This window comes from Eurytemora carolleeae, unplaced genomic scaffold, assembly GCF_000591075.1.
Source record: "Eurytemora carolleeae unplaced genomic scaffold, Eaff_2.0 scaffold49, whole genome shotgun sequence".
In the NCBI taxonomy this organism is placed as follows: Eukaryota; Metazoa; Arthropoda; class Copepoda; order Calanoida; family Temoridae; genus Eurytemora; species Eurytemora carolleeae.
This window is the reverse complement of record NW_019396071.1, coordinates 549,975-571,750: the sequence shown is the minus strand read 5'-3', so window position 1 is coordinate 571,750 and position 21,776 is coordinate 549,975.

Genomic DNA, 21,776 nt, shown 5'->3' with positions numbered 1-21,776 from the left:
TTATTTGAAACACATGTACTGAGACCCCCCAAAGTAGAGTTTAAGGGTTTATTTGTAACCAAGAAAAATAAAAAATAATTCCCAAAAGGTTATGAAGTGCCAGAACATTTTTTAAATTTTATTTAAGATAATAGCTATGACTTTAAAAAATCTAAAAGTACTGTAATAATATGTAAATTTGGACCACATGTATACATTTTAATACTTGAATAATTTGACCCCCTGTGGACACATGTATATCTCTAAATACTTGACCCCCTGTGGATAATAATTAGTTGTTAACCATATGTCGAATCAAATTATTTGTTTCTCATCAAATGTTTAAAGCAAATTAAAATTTAATCTGCGGAAATAAAACAAAATTAAAAACAAAAATGTTTTAAATAAAGAGGGTGAAAAAATCGTGTCTTTTTAAAATCTTTAATATCAATTTCGAGCCATGCAATTTCTAATATGTAATCTTGTACTACTTTGAATTTAATTCCATGTCTCTATTAACTTTTAATAAACGTAAAACCTGTGGCCGAATTTACAGAATTTAAACCGCGGCTCAAATATGGTTGGTTCCGGTTTTTGGTGGATTTAAGACGCGGCTTAAATTCATTAAATTCGGACTCAGAATGAAGTAATTTCCAGTGAACCTCCATGGTCCTATAAAAAGAGAGAGGCATGTTAGACTCACTATGGTATCTTTAGTTTTCTTCCTAAAAATTGATTATTTGGATTTGCAGTTTTTATCTCACTGAATTTGGCAGCAAAGGCAAAGGAAGACAAGGGATAGAGAACTTATATATTTTCAGAGCAGGCAAACTACCATAACATCTTCATTGTTAATCAGATTAAAGGGGTAGTTGTGAAATAAGGCATACCACTTTTATAAGCTTTGCATTATATTTCTAGATTTCTTTCTAATTTATGCAAAAATGACCTTAACACAGTTCTTGGCAGAAATTTATTTTCCATTTGCAAATGATTCTTTCTGATCTTAGTAAAATGTTAGTTAAGAACAAATGAAATATTTTGATGTCCCATTGGACCATGCATGGAAAGTTCGGGTTTTACAAGAAATTTAAATACAAGAACGAATAATTTAAATGTTGAAGGATTCGATGATTACGTAATAACTGAAATGATAAATATGTAATGTAATGAGTAATGATCAATGTCGCCTATTTGTGCATAATTTTGCATATTTTTCTTTTTTCTTTAGTAAAACTATATATTCAAAAAAAAAATTTTAAAACTTTTTGGCTTTGAAGAGCTCAACTTGAAAAGGCCTAACGAAAAAGAAAAAAGAAAACAAAAAATTTATTTGAAAACTCGTCTTGATTGTATAATTTTTTGTCAGAGTTTGATTGAGGTCATCTTATCAAAACAAACTTTTATTAGGAAAAATATTTTTTAGAAAGGAATTAAGTCTTTGCAACATTCCTAAATTGTCTACTCCCTATATCTTTGCAACCTGATGGTGTAAACCTTTGATACTTCAAATTTAGATTTTTTGATTCAAAGTTTGTAAAGGAATTGAGTTTTTGCCTCAAACTCAAATCTTCTGATCCCAATATCTTTGCAATCTGATAGTGCAAACCTTTGATATTTCAAACTTAGATTATTTTATCTATAAGTATTGATGGTTTGAAATATCTAAGGTCTACGACATTGGGTTATAAAGATATAGAGATTAGAAAATCAGAGTTTGTGGCAAAAACTCAATTCCTTTCTAAAGTCCTCGACATCGGGTTGCACATATAAAGAGTTTGTGGCAAAGAAAATGATTAGAATTTTTAAAAAAATTTTAAACCACCCCCCCCCCCACAAAAAAAGAATTGATATCTTATAAAAATTAAAACAAGATTAACGGTGTCACTGTAAATATTCCTTTAATGATAATTAAAAACAAAAAGAAAGTCAACCTAAATCATGGGAAATGATTAATTACCTTCAAAAATAGCAACATTTTCACTTAATTAAGCTAAATTATATATTATTTTCTATGATTATGATATATAAGCACATTTTTTGAGATTTTTGAGTAAGATTAATTTTGCGAAATTTTTTTGCAATTAATCACTTTTATGGAAACTTGACATCTAAGAAGATATGCAAAATGTTCTCTGCAAACAATTCTTAACAAAAATTTAAAACTCCTTTACAGTAAAAATTAGTCATCAAATCTTTCGACAGCCTCAACTTTAAGGTGTCGCAACGCCTTGCCCCTTAAATTTTATCCCACCAAATGACTTATACTTTTTTGTAGTCCTAGGCTTTTACATTTCAAAAATTGTACGCGCTTGTTTCATAGCATAAGCTTGGAAGGAGTAGTTTGCAAACTTCTGCTCGATTTATGTGTGACACTCCTGTATGCCGAGTCCATTAGCGCCTGATCCAATCGGTGTTTAGCCATGTGTTTGGTGTCTATTCTGAACCAATAGAAATTTCATGTCGGTAACATCTATCGTTCTATCTATCTCATTATCCAATTAGAGATAAATCCTTATATCGGCGCTATAACAGTAAATGGAAATATTTACTTCTACTGAAACTATAATGGTGGTGAGAGCGTGCAATTCTTGGTTTTGAGTGATTGACCCTCCATTAAAAACCCACTGCCCAATTGAAAGCGGTATCCTTTAAACTATTATTTGATCAATAATGTCGAATATATTGTCGTTTTGTTATAGCTTGACAAGTGTTTAATTCTAACAATTGTCAAGGTGAGGTTTATTGAATACAAACATACAAACACCCAGACATACAAAGTATATATATTGATAGATACACAGCTTTTAAGAGTGAATCGGACAATCTAGAAATTAAAAGTCACTGAAAATTACTTCTATATTATCTTTATCTAATTCTCTTAAAGGGATTGACCGCGGCAATGTATGGTACTTGCACTGAGAATGTATTATTGTGGAGAATTTTTTTTGATTCATTTGAGACGTTTAAAATGTTTTAATGATGTATAATTACTGAGAGTTTGAGCTCAAAGTCGACGTTAAAAATCATCTATTTGAATTATTGCGTTTTAGAACCAATTTATATAAAATTATTAAGTAACGAAAAAAAATGTAACAAAAACTTTACAATAAACTAATTAGATGTTTATGAACATATTTCTCAATAGAAATTTGTCATTAAATCAAATATTGCTTTTTCATTATAATATTGAACTTCTTATTCTTTACGAATTTGTTAGCAGATTTCCTCAAATTCTTCAAATGTCGTCTTTTCAATAAAAATTCCAGGAAATCTACAGAATATGTTTGTAAACAATGAAACATCACAGAAACCAATAACTAAATAAGATTATTTGATTTCAATGAGAAGAGTTAATTTTATTTTCTTAACCTGTTCCTAAACAACCAATTGGTTTACTCTAGAATTTTTGTTACATTTTTTACTACATTCTCAGTTCATCTACGACACATTGCCGGTCACTCCCTTTACACAAATTTATGAACTATTTATTTTGCATTCAAAAATATATATATATATATAATTTATTCTTGCGAAATTTTTTCTCAAGTTGTTTGCAATTCAATGTAAACTAAATAAAGAAATATGTTTAACGTCGAAAATGTTAATCCTTAAGTTCTGATATGGCGAGGATTAAAAAATAAATGGTGAGAGCTGAGCTGGAAAATTTAGAATGGAATATCCTTAATCCCGATCGGTTAATTAATCTGGAGCTTAATAATAAGAGGAGAACAAGCATTATTTAATCTCGAGATTAATGAAGAGTGGATCAAGCATTACTCCCGATATCCACCATTTAAAAAGTTCCTGCAGCTCAGAAAACTTTAGAATTGTGGCTATCAAGATCAATGCTTGATCTCCTCTTTTTCTTTATCTTAAAAGCTGAGCTGAAAACTTTAGAATTGTGGATATTGAGATCAATGCTTAAGATCTCCTTATTTTGTTATTCTTCAGATTAATACAAACTGTATCCATCACTATAGTTCCAGAAGAAGTAAATATTTCCATTTACTGTTAGCAACGATTAAAGGATTCATAACTCAGATGGATAATGAGATAGATAGAAAGATAAATGTTACCGCCATACTATTTCTATTGGTTCAGAATAGACACCAACACATGACTGAACCCTGATTGGATCAGGCGCTAATAGAATCGGCAAACAAGTGTGCCATTAAAGTGCCTCAAATTCTACCAATCAGAGCGTACCAAAAAAGAGGATTAAGAAAATCATAAGTTTCCGCAATGGATAAACAGATTAAGCGATCGGGATTCCCTTAATCCAAATTGCTTAATCTTTTTATCCATTGCGAAAACTTATGATTTTCTTAATCCTCTTTTTTGGTGCACTCTGATCCAATTCTAAAGTTTTCAGCTCTGTTTATATAATATACATTATTAACCCTATGAAGGGGGTGATTGGTTTACCGTCCAGTTTTTCTGTCTATAGATCTCAGAGTATATGTCTACTGAAATATACACAACTGGCTCCCCGACTATGGTCGCCATCAACTCATCATCTATCGATCAAATAAGATTCTAACGTGAGAAATTAAGTACGTCATGAGGACGGACTATAATCTGAGCTCTGAAGTCTATAAAGCGTAGGTGGATTGTGACAACCAATACAAATGCAGAGAAAATCTTAAAATTTCGAGTTCACACATTTAAACTAAGACCACACAGATACACTCTCTTCTTTTCCTTAAGAAATAGGGCAAAACATAAATGAGATGGTCTAAAATATATAGATAGATAGATAGATAGATAGATATATAGATGGATATATAGCTAGGTAGATAGACAGATAGATAGATAGATAGATAGATAGATAGATAGATAGATAGATAGATAGATAGATAGATAGATAGATAGATAGATAGATAGATAGATAGACAGAACGACATATAGATAAGATAAGTTGAAAACACAAATACACATAGACGGATAGGCAGATTGACAGATAGATATAAGAGATGAAGATACATCTAAAAAAAGACGGCTAGGCAGATAGACAGATAAATATAAGAGATTGAAATACGTCTAAAAATATCAGAAAAGAAAATACATTAAAAATATCCAGATAGACAGATAGATATACAAGATGAAGATACATCTAAAAATAGACAGATAGACAGATAGATATACAAGATGAAGATAGACAGATAGAAATATAAGATGAAAATACATCTAAAAATAGACAGATAGACAGATAGATATACAAGATGAAGATACATCTAAAAATAGACAGATAGACAGATAGATATACAAGATGAAGATATATCTAAAAAAAGACAGATAGACAGATAGATATACAAGATGAAGATACATCTAAAAATAGACAGATAGACAGATAGATATGCAAGATGAAGATACATCTAAAAATAGATAGATAGACAGATAGATATACAAGATGAAGATACAACTAAAAATAGACAGATAGACAGATAGATATACAAGATGAAGATACATCTAAAAATAGACAGATAGACAGATTTGAACATGAAGACCTCAAATTAATTTCTCCGACATGTCACAATATCAGATATATGTGGGAAGATAGCAAAAATACTTTTAATTCCAAATCACCCTCACCCCCCTTGCACTTACTAATTATTATATTGAAAATGGAAAAGACTCAAAATGGCCGGTGGGGGGAGGGGTATTTAATTTTCTTATGTCTTCTTCAATATTTTGCCGTTAAATCTTTACAGTATTATGTTGTATATATCTCGGTTAGGAAAACGCTAAATATTTTCACAAATTCGACAAGTTTTTATATATATCCACTTTTTAACATTCTTAAACATTTTCTCTGATGTTGGAAATATTATTTTTTTATGTTTTATTAGTACAACCATTAGAGTTATATTTTTTATATTTACTTTGCGCAAAACATAATTCTTTTGTGATAATTTTTTTTATATATTTTGAACATCAAGTTTCTTTATCTTCTTTTGGACTGATCTGTTTACAACTTCTTGAAAACTATTTAAATACTTTCTTACCTTCGTTACCCCTTTCTCTTGCCTTTCTTTGAATTGTTTATTCTCTACCTTTTTCTCGTTCTAACTCAATCCCTTAAATTCGTTTCTCCTTATTTTTCCTTTTTATTCTTTCGCTTTCACTTCCCTACTTCTTTCCTTTACCTTTATTTTACCTTTTATTTCTGCATACCTTCAATTCTCCTTTTCTTTCCTTTACCTTTCCGGTATCTTTGTTTCTTCCTTCCTTTCTCTTCTACTTTACTTTCATTCGTATAACCCTTCCAAATTTCATTTATGTGCTTTCCTTTCTTTCTCCTTTCCCTTTCCTTCAACGCCTCCTTTCCATTACCTCCGTTTCTATTTTCCTTCATTTCCATTTCCCTTACCTATAGACCGTCCCATATCAAATAAAATTATCGGAAAGCTTTAAAGTATAAAACTCGAAAAATCTAGTATTTTCTGTATGCAAATTTTTATATGATGTGGGACACCCTGTACCTTTTCTTTAACCTCTTTCGTTTTTTTTTCATTCCCTTTCCATTCACCTTACCTTCCATCTCCTTCTTTTCCCCATTACTTTATCTTCACAAAACCAATCCAATTCCCTTACTTTTCCTTCGGCCTAGATTACTAACTGCAATAACCCTCCTTTCTCCTTTTAAAAATTTTCTAAAAGTTAATAAGTATAATTTCTACAATAATTTCTTTGGTTTGGATATTCGCCATTCTTTCTTTTCATTCTGCAGAGGGGGGAGGGGGAGGGGATATCCCGGCTCCCCCTTGTTGCACTTTTGTTACTTACTCAGTTTTAAAACCTTACCCCCCCCCCCCCCAACAAACTTTTCTAATAAATTTAGCCTCCAGAGCATATTATGGTTTTCTAGAAGAATGCGTTCATTATATATAAAACTTCCATGGTTTACCGCTCACAAATAATTCCCCCTAATTACCATCCATTGCAGTCAAGGAATCCTGGCTTCCTATTGGTTGTATAAAAAACTAACGAGCTCTCATTGGTTGATTCTTCTCCCTTCACCTAGCTTATTATGACGGATTGTTTGCCGGAATATTTACAGTGTGTTTCAATTTTAGGATAGATAGATCATTATATAGATCAAAATATAGATTGATATATATTTCGATCGATATGTATTTCATATAGATAGATCAAAAGATAGATAGATAGATCGATAGATAGATCCATAGATAGATCGATCCATAGATCGATCGATAGATAGATCGATAAATAGATCGATAGATAGATCGACAGATAGATCGATAGCCAGATCGATAGATATATCGATAGATAGATCGATAGATAGATCGATAGATTAGATCGATAGATAGATCGATAGATAGATCGATAGATAGATCGATAGATAGATCGATAGATAGATCGATAGATAGATCGACAGATAGATCGATAGATAGATCGATAGTAGATCGATAGATAGATCGATAGATAGATCGATAGATAGATCGATAGATAGATTGATCGATAGATAGATCGATAGATAGATCGATAAATGTATGAATTAATAAAATTCTATGTTTAATGTTACAAGTTTGAGTATTTGCACAAATTGTAAAACTTAATCTTTAAATCCTCTGAATGGGTATCATATTGGCGGTTAGATGGCAGTCATAAACATTTTGTAAGAATGTAGCATGTCGTGCCGGTATGATTATCGGCCTACTTAGCCCAGATCGTAAAAGCTGATGAGCAGTCTGTATATGTATATTTAGTCTGTGGTACAAAACCACATTGTAGGATATGTAATGTGATGCTTTTTAGCATTAAGTTTTTTTCGTCTTATGATTTAAAATTTCTTATAAAAATAAGAATCAAAAAATACCGTTTTGTAATAAAGATAGTTTCTCCGAAATAAATTATTCAAATTTCTTAAAAGATTTCATCACCCTGTAAGGCTTGAACACTGCTACGCCAATTTTCTAGATTTGCGGGTTTTTGCGAAGATTTCGCAGAGTTTTTGCGTGCAGTTTGCAATTTAAAATGATTTCATGACCTGACTTCAACCAACCATACATCAGAACAATTCAAAACAGTTCTAGATCTTAGAATTCTCAACAGTTTTAGATCTTAGAATTCAAAACAGTTCTAGATCTTAGAATTCAAAACAGTTCTAGATCTTGTATTCAAACAGTTATAGATCTTAGAATTCAAAACAGTTTTAGATCTTAGAATTCAAAACAGTTCTAGATCTTAGTATTCAAAACAGTTCTAGATCTTAGAATTCAAAACAGTTCTAGATCTTAGAATTCAAAACATTTCTAGATCTTAGAATTCAAAGCAGTTCTAGATCTTAGAATTCAAAACAGTTTTAAATCTTATGAATGCAACCAAACTTTTATCTTTACTTTATATATATATATATTTTGCTTGTCTGTTTGTCCCTGTCCACCAATATTTTAATATGATTCATCTTTTATAAATTTAAATTTGTACAAACTTATCTTTTATTTCACTGGCAATCCTTTAAATAATAAAAAGAATGACTATTACAATCTAATCCCTCGATATATTTGCAAACTGCAAAGCTTTGAAATTGATGTTGTACATTGTCTAAACACAGAGTTTCCTCTTCAGCTATTTGATCAATAATAGTAATGGTCTGATATTATTCTTTAACCCTCTGCCCCCTGGCACCCCCTTCTATTTCCCGCATCTTGTCATGACTTAATTTGAAATAGTCAAATATTAACCCTTTTCCTTCCTTTCACTCTTTTCCTGATCTAAAACAATCCTTAAACCCTTCCCACCTTTAGAGTAACCCTTCTCTCCCTCTCCTTCCCACCTTTATAGTAACCCTTCTCTCCCTCTTCTTTCCACCTTTATAGTAACCCTTCTCTCCCTTTCCTTCCCACCTTTATAGTAACCCCTCTCTCGTTCTCTTTCCCACCTTTATAGTAACCCTTCTCTCCCTCTTCTTTCCACCTTTATAGTAACCCTTTTCTCCTTCTCCTTCCCACCTTTATAGTAACCCTTCTCTCCTTCTCCTTCCCACCTTTATAGTAACCCTTCTCTCCTTCTCCTTCTCACCTTTATTGTAACCCTTCTCTCTTTCTCCTTCCCACCTCTATAGTAACCCTTCTCTCCTTCTCCTTCCCACTTATATAGTAACCCTTCTCTCTTTCTCCTTCCCACCTCTATAGTAACCCTTCTCTCCTTCTCCTTCCCACTTATATAGTAACCCTTCTCACCTTCTCCTTCCCACCTCTATAGTAACCCTTCTCTCCTTCTCCTTCCCACTTATATAGTAACCCTTCTCTCATTCTCCTTCCCACTTATATAGTAACCCTTCTCTCCTTCTCCTTCCCACCTGTATAGTAACCCTTCTCTCCTTCTCCTTCCCACCAATCATCAATTCATCCCTATCTTCTATCCACCCTCCCTTATCCATCCCATCAAAAATCTCTTCACCCCTCTCTTCTGTCCACCCTTACCTTTCCTCCAACCATCCTCAATCCTCTCTCCTGTAATCCTCCATCCTTCCTCCAACCATCCTCATTCATCTCTCCTGTAACCCTCCACCCTTCCTCCAACCATCCTCATTCATCTCTCTTTTAACCCTTAACCCTCCAACCATCCTCATTCCTTTCTCCATAAACCCTCCATCCTTATTCCTTTCTTCTTTAACCCTCCACCCTTCATCCAAGCTTTCCTTTCCCCTAAGCTCAACCCTTCTCCTACCCAACTATAAAATCCTTTCCTCTCTTTTATCATTAAACCGTTCATTAGGGTTTCCATTCGCAAAACTTTTGCGCAATTTTTGCGGAACGAAACGCAATATTTTTCTTTCTTTGCGCATCAATTTTGCGCGAAAAAACAACAATTTGCGCAATCATTCGCAAAAGTCATTTCGCGCAAAATTGCCCTATTCCGCTTTTGCGAAACTCAAGTTTTGCGCAATTCCGCAACAAGAGTTTTGCGCAAATCCGCAATTCCGCAATTTCGTAAAAATCAAACGGTTGGTGACGGTGTGTGTTTCTTAGAATTCAATTCTGGAAAAATCTTGTTTTGGAATGTCTTCCTATTGGTCACTTTTACATAATTGACCAATGACAATTAAGAAGAGTTCAANCACCCTTCCCCCCCCCACCACACTTCCGTTTCAAAGAAACGTTTTCAGCTAAAATATTTCGTGGAAGTTAATTTCTTCATTTTAATCCTTTCTTAGGAGAAGGAAATTAACTTAGAACAAACAGACAGATAGATAGATAAAAAGATAGATAGATAAATAGATCGATAAATAGATAGATAGATAGATAGATAGATAGATAGTTAGATAGATAGATAGATAGATAGATATTTAGATAGATAGACATTGAGATATTGGATATACTTAAATAGATCCATTCAAAAGTTTTTAAAGGGTTTACATTTAGATATAATATTTGAGTGCTTTCTATTTTAAAATGCCATCAATATTTAAGAGATTGTCCTCTAATATTTTATTGTGAAAATTCTATTTATCATGGCTTTTCATAAACGTTACTTGTGGATTTCTACAGGAGAAGTCTACAGCTTTATTAATCACAGGGCTCATATTAGATCTCTATCTTATACTTTTAGGACTTAGGATGCTAGGGAGGTTGTACAAATTCCAGAAAGTGCGTCAAAAAATATGCTAATAAATTGAGCATTTTCCACAAATTCTAATTTGCTAATCATTGAAACCCAATGTTATAGACCTTATATATTTCAAACTAATTAATACTAGTCACGTATTGCCTGGTAACATTTTGCCAAGTCACATTTTGCCAAGTCACATTTTGCCTAGTTACATTTGGCCTAGGTAACAGGTTGCCTAGGTAACGGCTTGCCTAGGTAACATAAGAGTGCATTTTTGCCAAGTCAATCATTTTTTCAAAAAGAAAATTACAAATACCCGCGAATTTGTCATCAAAATCTTTGCATTTTTTGAAATTTATTCAGTTTTCTATTAAACCATACCATAGTGTCCACAAAAAAAAATCAGCCCAATCGATCCAGCCGTTTGGCCAGCTATACGCAACATATATATTTTATTGTAAATTATAGAAGAAAACATCAAAAATAAGCAAAATTACCCAACTTTTTTATAGGCTTAAAAGACAGACCGACGAAGTTGCTTACGGACACCTATGGATGGGTCTGTCTGTGGCCCCCTAGTGGTGTACTGCTTGTCGACTGACATGTACAAATGCTTTATTGCCTGAATGTCAGGCTTGCCTTGATTTACGAGAGGACCAATGCAACCTTACAATTATTCTTCACAAAAGTATTTTTTCAAAAGTAAAAAAGAAAGAAATTAAAATGAAAATTTTCATTTTTAAATTTTTTTTCTGAATTGTTTGTGGAGATTGTTTATCACTGATGGATTTAGAATTCAACGCTCTGTATCTATTCTCCTTTTAATTAAACGGATTTTTCAAATTTTCTTCATTTGAATTTTATTCGGATACACCTAGCTCTATAACCATATAGATAAGCAAAGATAAGAATGATAATAAAAATAATAATAATAGTAATGGAGAAAAATAGGGGTATTGAAAGATGACACTTAAATTGATAGCAATAACATTAAGGATAATAACAATTAACAATCCATAATAATAATAATAATTGTGATAATGATAACAATTAAAAGAAAATTATGAAAATTATAATAAGCATTATTATGATAATAATGATAATAATAATAATAATAATGACAATAATAATAATAATAATAATATTAAAAATAATAATTATAATGATAATAATAAGAATATTAATAATAATATAAATAATGATGATATTAATCTTTTCAAATTAGAAATAATTATAATGATAAAAGTAATAATTATAACCATAATAAAAATAACCCACTGTTGAAAAATTACAATATTTGCAATAATAATGATAAAAATAATGATGATGATTCAAATAATGATATTATAATTAGAATAAATCATAATTTAAGTTGAATTTAAACCATAAAAGAAAAAAGATAATAACATAGATCAAATCAAGGAATTAGATTGATATTGAGACAAATAAAAAATGTGAAGGATGAACCATAGTCAAGTTTGAAATCGATCTGTATGATCAATGATCAACGACAGATCGGCCATTGAGGGACTTAAAATAATGTTAAACAATAAATCTAAGATATATAGTTAATTACTTTTCGTATTCTATCTATAAGATATTTTTCTAGAATTAATCTGATATAATCCCTTTCTAAAGACTATTTCATTACCCTCCCCCCCCCGTCCCCCACAATGCAAAATGCAAAAATGTTGTTTAAAGCCAAATTTTAAAAGTAATATGATAACTTTTTAATTAACATTTTTATTTAATTCAAACGCGGCAATATATTTAAAAAAAATTTAAACCGAAGCTAAATTTAGTTTTAAAAAAAGTTTATTTTTCAAACGTTTTGTCTATCATAAATTATAAATTGAGCGTGAAGGCATCTGTTTTGTGGCCACTCTGTTATAATACTTATCTTTAATTCAACCCCTTGTTAATCACGAGGAAATTGGAACAAAAAATAGAGAAAAAAATTCCAGTGTAAAATCTAGAAAAATTGTCCACAACATTTGATCATTAATTTTACAATGTAAAACAATACTGTTCAACCACGCTAACTAGGGATGGACGAATTAGCAAGAATTGTTTAATTAACGAACATTATTTCTTTAACGAACATGATTTAATTAACGAAAATTATTTCTTTAACGAACATTATTTAATTAACGAACATGTTTTAATTAACGAACATGATTTAATTAGCGTTCATTATTTGATTAACGAACATAATTTAATTAACGAACATGATTTCATTAACGAACATGATTTAATTAACGGACATGATTTAATTGACGAACATAATTTAATCAACGAACAACGAACTAAAAATTGAGTTCCCTAATGAATCGGAAAAGCGATTATTTAAATGGAGGGGCGAGGGGCACTTTCAAAAGTTTTTATTATCAACCATGGCAAATGATCAAACTTATAAACAATCAACTATCGTTAACGATTAGAAGTTTTAAGTATGTGATGAAAGAAGTTCATTTCCAAAAATAGCGAAAAAATGTCACTTTCGAATACTTTTCAAAAAAAACGTAAAAATAACAAACCAACCAACCATCGTTTCTCGTTAACGAATGCTCAACCACGTTTTAAAACAAAAAGTGCCCACTCCCAGTCCTATCAAAACCACACTAAGGGGGTAACTATAATTATCAAAACCAAATATCATTACAAATATGAAAAATAATTATTTTAATGATAAAAATCATGGAGTCCTGTTCCACAGAAAATAAATTATTTCGTATTTTTCTTGATAGGAAAATTGTCAAAAAATATTAGGCCCAGTTCAATATTAGAATTAAGTTTACCAATTTTCTTACTTAAAAGAAAAAAATACTATTTTGGTTATATTACTGTACTTCAAGTTGGCCAAGTTTCACCTTTGAATCATCGTAATTTAAAGTTTTAAATGGAAGATATCGTCGTATTTCCAAGATTATAATGCAAGAAAAGTTATTTCAGAGGTGAACAGATCTTTTGTACTGCAGTGTACTGTCTCTGGGCGGTAATGTAAACACAAGAAGGATATCGAAGTCTGACATGGGATCCATCCAACATAAAAAATCAATGAAATATTCTGGTCATTGGAAACTATTATGTGAATTATCAAAATTATCAAATTTAATGCTTTTAACCTCCTCGGATACTAAACGAACACTGATGCATCTATTCTTGCTTAAAAATTCCGCCAAGAGAGAACTGGTTTCAATGTGTACGCAGAGTGAAATCAAATTTCCTTGCATTATAACCTTGCGTATTATGCATCTATAGTGGAAATTTGCAAGTAACTTTGGTTGAGAAACCACAATGGAAAATTATCAGTTTTCAAAAAGATACACATATCGGGTCAAAATGAAAGCTCTGGTTTTTCAAGACATACCCTATTGAAAAAAAATCTTAAAAATTCCAATTATAAAAATACAAGATTTAAAGGTTACAAGATTAAGTAGATTTAAAACGATAGATAGATAGATATTATAGAAATATGATGAAAGGCCCGGAGTTGCCCGTGAGAAAAAAAAATTATTTAAAAAGAAATAAAAATATTAAAAAACTTGGAAAAAAATAAAATTCGATTTTTTTAGCATTTGTCACCCCCAGGCTACCCATGAGTGCCTACTACAAATTTCAGCCCATTCAGTCCAGCCGTTTTATTATATATGCCTTGTTTTATTATATAGATATTATAGAAAGATTAATAGATTGATAGATATTTCAGATAGATAGATAGATATAGCTGTATATAGATAGACATTAAAGATATTTAAAATAGATGGATAGGGAGAAAGATAGATAGATAGATAGATAAATGAATGCATGGGAATCGAGATAAAATGCATATATGAAGTATTTAAAAAAAGCTTCAAAAATTTGTTAAGAGAAAGTTTCTCAGAAGTAAATAGGGGGTCAAATTTTTTGTATTTATATATTCTGACAGTTTCATTAATTTCTGGACACCCTGCACGTTTGACCCCTCTTTGTTTCCTTGTAATTGAGCACCCTGTAATTATTTGTTATAAGATCGTATCTCAACTCTACTTAAACCCAGCTTCCCTTTTATTATATTCAGATTCAGTAGAAGTAGTAATTTTGTAAACTTTACAAAATGTTTCAAAATGTTTATGGGAATAGTCAGATATAACGTTTTTCAACACTTTTCTTTTCTTCCACACAATCTAACTCAAATATACATTTTTGTAGTCCAAGACATGTGCATTTAAAAACTACAAATTACTTTAAAATTTATAAAGCTCTAGGTTTTGAGAAGTAATTGGCAAAGTTCTCATTGGTTTTTGTGAATGGGGAATGCCCTCTTTTTAATAGAAATTTACTCGAAATTGTAACTTTATTCACATTTAAAACTTTCCATCTTTTTCTGTCATTTATATACATATTAATTATTTATGATTTTACCAAATATTTACTATTCTTCTATTAAAATATTACGTTCTTTTTCAAAGACCTCAAAAAAAATCTTTTAACATTTTTTTTGTGAATACTCTTTTTAATTTTATTATTCGTAATACCCCTGTTATACTATATAACACTTTTTTTGTTGAGTTACTTTTGAATCCAATCCCCCTTTCTTGCAATTCCTTGGGAGAATTTTTGCAAAATATTCGCAAAATTTAATTATTTTCCTGCAAGAGATGCTTGGACCAAACAAGCCTGGCCATTTTCAATGTATTTTTTGTTCAGCAAAATATTAAATATTTTTCATCGTTTTTTTCTCTGGTTGAAATGATGTTGAGGTGGGTTAAAGTGAGAATGTGTGAAAAGCTGCTGACAACATGATTGCAGGCAGTTTGAAAACCAAAGAATATCTTGAAAACCTGCAGATCTAGAAGCTACAAAATGTCAACTTTAAAAAAAAATCTAACCTACACTTTTTGTAAAAAAAAATCAACTTATTATAACATTGTATAAAAGATGTGTTTTAGCAAAAAAAGATGAAAAAAATGTCAGTCGACAGTTTTTAGCAGCATTTTTAGCTCTGTTCGCCCAAAATATTGATGAGCGTAACCCTAAAAAATTCCTTTGTCCGATGTTTTCAAGGTTTTCGACCAGTAATTAGGAAGGTTTAACTAATGGAGTGATGGACAACCTAAATATAGAATTAGGAAGCCCTCTGTTAAAAAGGGTAAATTAAACTTCTAAAAAAGGGTAATTTATCCTTAAAAGCCAGGAAATTAAACGAGAATGAATTAGGTTAGGTCCGAATTTCTAAATTTAGATTCAGTGTATAAGCTGAATTCATGAGCTCTGGAAAAATTATTGTATTTATTTTTAAAAAAAAAATAATTTTTAAGATGTGTGCAATATATCAAAGTTAAAAATTGTTTCTTCTAAAAGTTTTCTTTTAATTGTTTTGCACTATAGTGCAATACAAATGTTTTATACGAGATAAATAAAAGGCCATTGGACCAGATTTAATGAGAAGCGAAAAGCAGTTCAACCACTTCTTTGGTGCGCCGGTTCAAGTTGAGAAAAAGTGGTTCAGCTTAGTCAACTTAGTTCCAATACTTCTCAATATTCATTGAATTTGGTACCTAAACGGTTTTTAACCGTTTCATCACAAACGATTGGTTTTGTTCAGGCTTGGAATTTCGTTCAACAATTTAAAATTCTTAACTTTAAAAAAACATATTATTTTCTTTAAAAAATATGATGGCACTATATTTAATTATTAAATATTTAATTACCTTTGTAAATCAGGTATGGTTCTTTTGAAATGGAAGGTCACTTAAAATTAGGAGGATAGTCCCTTTCAGAGCTAAAATAATACAAGAACCCTGGAAGATGAAGCCTTTTCAGAGACCGTTGATAAGAAATGGACAAAAATATGAGTCTTTGCCACAAACCCTGATTTTCTAACCTTAGATATTTTAAAATCTTTTAGATCAAACAATCTCAGTTTGAAATATGAAAGGTTTACGGTGTTGAGTTTGTGGCAAAGACTCAATTTCTTTTTCTTTATTTATGTTTGATTTTGTTTTTGTTAAACCTTGAAATAGATTTGACAGAATCGTTTATCTATAAACCATTGGTTCAAGCATTCTTCAGCTTTTTATTCAGTTTTCAACCCTAGGGGCATAAAAACCTTTTTGACAGGAATCAGGATATCGGGGATATTTCGGGCTAAAAATATTTTGATGAAATGGTAAAAATTTGTTTTATCGATGGAAATCAACAAAAACTAATTGAATTCTGATAGTATGCAACTTAACCCCCCCCCCCCCCTCCCAATTGAAGGATTTTATATAAGCTGAATCAGAATCAATTGGAATTGAGTTTTTGCCACAAACTCAAATTTTGTAATCCCTATATCTTTACAACCTGATAGTGTAAGTCTTTGATATTTCATACTTAGATTACTTAGTCTTACCGCATTCATAGTTTGAAATATCAATTGTCTAAACCATTGAGTTGCTAAGATAGAGGGGATATATAAAGTTTGAGTTTGTGGCAAAACTCAATTCCTTTGTATTAATTCTATCGTTACTTATCTTACGCACTTCTATAATTAAACAGGAAATGATTGAAAACGCCTGAGAAAGGGAAGTTGAATAAAAATCACAGATTTCATAAAAATATAATTGATACGCGCCATTCTTGATTAGTTGCGCTCGAGGGAAGTTGATCGATCAATTAATTAAAAATATAAATAGTTATACTCGCGCGCGTCCTAAAAAAAGAAAAAGAAAAAAACCATCCTTTCTTTTTTCCCGGCCCTCCGGCTTCATCTGCAAATTTTTATTTCACCGAAAAATATGAAAATCAGTCGCTTTGATTTTTTCTAGAGATTTATAGTTTCACTAAAAAGGCTTCTCTAGTTTTTTGCAATGAAAATGTTGAAAGTAAATCCAATTGTCAGTTTTGCGATTTCATCAAAATCTGCAAGACTTGTTTCAAGAAAAATGCAATAAAAGGCAAACAAATTTTAATCAATTTCTGGAAATTTATAAAGTTAAAATCAAAAAAGATTTGCTTTACAACTTTCTCAGGAGTTCTATCTGGAATGGCCAATTTCGTATTTCAATTGTGGATCCCTCATCAAATCAGTTAATATTAAAGTTTTTTTTAAATCCTGTGAAAAAATACAAATTCTCCCTTCTTTCAACCCGCTTTTACCCCCTGCCAAGCAAATCGGAAATGGGGGAAAATATACTTTTGTAATCTCCATATTTTTAATTAATATTTTCTTTTCAACATTTTTCGCCGCCATGACAGTTAGCTGTCATCAAAGCACGTTTATTTATAATATCTTAGTTTAAAAATTCTTATATACATTATTTCCCGCAAAGGATGGGACTTAATTCAAAGAGACTTAAGCATTGTTTAACAGTTGCTTATAAACTAGGTCACATATATTCCGCCTGCTAGGCTATGACGGGGCCGACTTTGCACTGTCGCGAAGCGTTGGATTTGACTTTACCGCTCCAGCATACTTTACCTTTTTTGTAAAGCACTGGGTTTTAGCTATAGTCTTTAAAAAGTAATTGGCAATATTCTCATCAATTTTAGCGTGACAGCTTGCAAACCTTTAAATCAAAGTAAGGTACGATTCGTTAAAATCTCCTCCGTTGAGGGTAACCCTGTCACATAGATCCAGGATTTAATTCAATCAAAAAATGGGTCCAAACTAACTCACTGATCTCTTTTTTAGACAAAACATAAACATTTTAATACTTTTTCCAGCTTAAGTTTTTAAAGAGTAATTGGCAAAATTCTCATGGACTTCTGTGTGAGAGCGTGCAACCTTTTGATCACTATTGTTAAGTTATGTATCTTTAAATAACCGTTTAACTATTGAGAAGACAAAAAAGAAAAATTTTAAAAATTTTAAATAATGGGGGGAAGCAATTTTGTATAAAAAGCTAAACAATTAAAATAGAACGCTTATAATAATAATCACAATTCTCAACCCTTATAATTTACTTAAATATTACGAATGTAAATCACTATTTGTTTAACCTATTGCCTCAATTAGATCCAGGGGGTTATGCATTACAATGACACCGATCAAATATTTAAAAAGTGATAAAAAATACGTTTTTTGATAACTTAATATAACTGTTAACAACTGGTTAAATACACTAAATTAGAATAAATGTTTAAAAGGTGTGGAAATATATTCGGGGGAAATTCCATCGTGTTGAAACAAAATTATAAACTTTTAGTTGAAATTGATCAACGAAGTAAACACAATATCAAAAGTTTAAATTTTATTTTCTTTGTTTATGAGAGGGAACCAACGGAAAATATGCCGCTGGATATCGACCAATGAGAGACGTGGACGGGAATGGTTCAACCAATAGGAGCAGGAGGATTCTAAACAGCGGGCAGGGTTTGATAATTCAAGTATCTAAAGAGCGATGAACTATAGCGCAAAACTGTAAATTCAACCTATATGAAGCATAAAGCCTGACCGCGTCAACCTTGTTGCACCGGCTAGTCCTGTTCATAGAGCTAGGTACAGTACAAACTGGGACCGGAAAGGTTGACCCGGCTCGGAATATCAAATGTACTGCGGCTGCTCGTGTATTCTCCCAGCTGCAATTATTTTATTTAGAGCCTCAATGTACGTATTGTGTTTCCATGTTTATCTCCTTATTCTGCTCCAACATTGCTTTCACTCTTTGTATCTTATCTTGTTCCAATCTCTGCTTCAGGTTTTCTATTAACTCTGCTGGTTCCAATCTCTACTTCTTGGCTTCCTATTCCTTGTGTTGACTGTTTCCACCTGTTTCTCTGGTGTCCTTCATGTCTGGTACTCCGGTGTCTGATTCAATACTAATTACTCTAGGGTACAATTTAAATTGTTTTTCTTCATATTCAATATTTTGATATCCGATTCTTTACTAAAACTCTCTTATGTTATACTCTGGTACTCTCATGCTCTGGTAGCGATCCTAACTTGTTGCTATATTGTTACTGTTTACACTGTTCATATTCAATATTTTGATATCCGATTCTTTACTAAAACTCTCTTATGTTATACTCTGGTACTCTCATGCTCTGATAGCAATCCTAACTTGTTGCTATATTGTTACTGTTTACTCTGTTCTACATATTCAGTATTTTGATATCCGATTCTTTACTAAAACTCTCTTTTATTATACTCTGGTACTCTCATGCTCTGGTAGCAATCCTATCTTGTTGCTATATTGTTACTGTTTACTCTGTTTCTCCTGACACAGTTTCTGCTATTATCTGTTAAATCAGGTATTCACTTGTATTTTTGTTCCTTGGAGTCACTGCGGCATTTTACTAGGGTTCCTTGATTCTCGCCACTGCTACCACTTTTGTAGTAAATACCCTACTCCATAAACTGCTCTCGAACCCATATCTATCCAGGTACAATTCGTCTGCTATTCGTCAAATTAGCTTTCAAATATTCTAAAGTTTCAGCACTGTATGCTTTCAGTTTGAAAAAGGATTCAAACATATAAAATATAACGGATGAAGTAATTTACAAAAAAATAGTTGATAATTAGAACATTATAACGTAAAAAGTTGCATCTAATTACGATTTACAAAAGTTTCACCTTAAATATTATAGAGGGGTTTTTATTCTATTTATAGTTTTTGATCATAAACTTTTCTGGTAAAGACTAGAAAACATGTGATACGTTTATTTTTCTCACCCTGTAATCTTTTTTCTTAAGCACACAGTTACATTTATTTATTTTCAAAAATACATTTTTTCTATTGGTTGAACAGTGTGCATATTAAATCCATAATTCAATAATTGGTTAAAACACGCGAAACTAATGGTATAAAGGGGAATAAAATGATGCATTATTTTGATATATTCTAATTATTAAAGAAATATACTGTTATACAACAATTTATCTCTAATTGGATAATGAGATAGATAGAAAGATAGATGTTATCGACATGCAATTTCCATTGGTTCAGAATAGACACCAAACATATGGCTGAACCTTGATTGGATCAGGCGCTAATGGACTGGGCATACTAGAGGGAGAAATCTTAAAACATTTTCAAATTTTATGTTTTTACCAGCTTGGGAACCCAGCTTTGCCTGGACACTGAACTTTTCCTATACAAATCAACCCAACCACGCAGGTTAACCATTCTCCTCGTGGTTCTACGGGGTTCCCAATACAAATTTGAGGCAAATCGGTTAACGGGTTCTTTAGTTAAGATCAAACATACAAACGAACAAACAGATTACTACTTTACATACATATATAGATGATGACGTCAATTTTCACATTGCTGTGTCACAAACAAATTATTCTCATAAGAAATTGTATCCTCTGAAATTTTAATTTGAAGGATAAATAATGTAAATCATATTAAAAATCTCAAAACTCAAAGTGATCTAAAGGTTGTAAGCTTTCACGCGAAAATCTTGAATTTTATTGATTACTTTATAAAGACTAAGGCAAAAAAAGTTCGTGAGGAAAAATTCAAAAGTCAAGGCGTTGCAACATGCACTTTAAAGTCGACCCTTGTCTTGGAAATTTAGTATTTTTGAACGTTTTAATCTTGATCTATTTGATTTAGATTTACAATTTATTTATTTTTGCAACTTTATTTCATTTCATTTGATAGTCGATCAATGCTTGAAAATATATGCAACTTGAAATATAGCAGTTTGGAATTTTGTAAACTAACTCTCTTATCTCCCCTTAACTCTATTCCGACAGAGGGGGTCATCATGTCGTTTTTTTTGATAACTCAAAATTTATTGATCAGAGGCTGTTAACATTTTTGACTTTTCTAACTAATACCTGCCACTCTCTTTAGACTCTTTAGACATACTGCCTGAATGCCTTATTTTACCTTTACCAGACAAAATCCAAATTTAGACCTACTTCCAGTCTTTGGATTTCAACATTCTATAGCTTTTTTGAAAGCCTACAACACAAGGAAGCAGATTGGACAATTTCTGCAAAGAAATTTTGCGTAGATTTTTGCACAGAAGCCTTAAAAAGGTAATTTTCACAATTTTTATTTTTTTATACACATTATTAAGGTTTAAAAATTTTGAAACATTTTTTGCTAAAAAAACTTGATTTTGCTATAAATATTTAAAATTTAGCAAATTTGCAATTTTTTTTCAAGATTGTTAAAGTGGAGCCCAACAGCTATCCAAACATGTATCACAATAAGAAAATAGACTGGGGGTCGACTGGGGGTCATGGTGATCCCCCCCCCCCCCCAAGTATATTGGGGGTAAACTGCAGACGTCA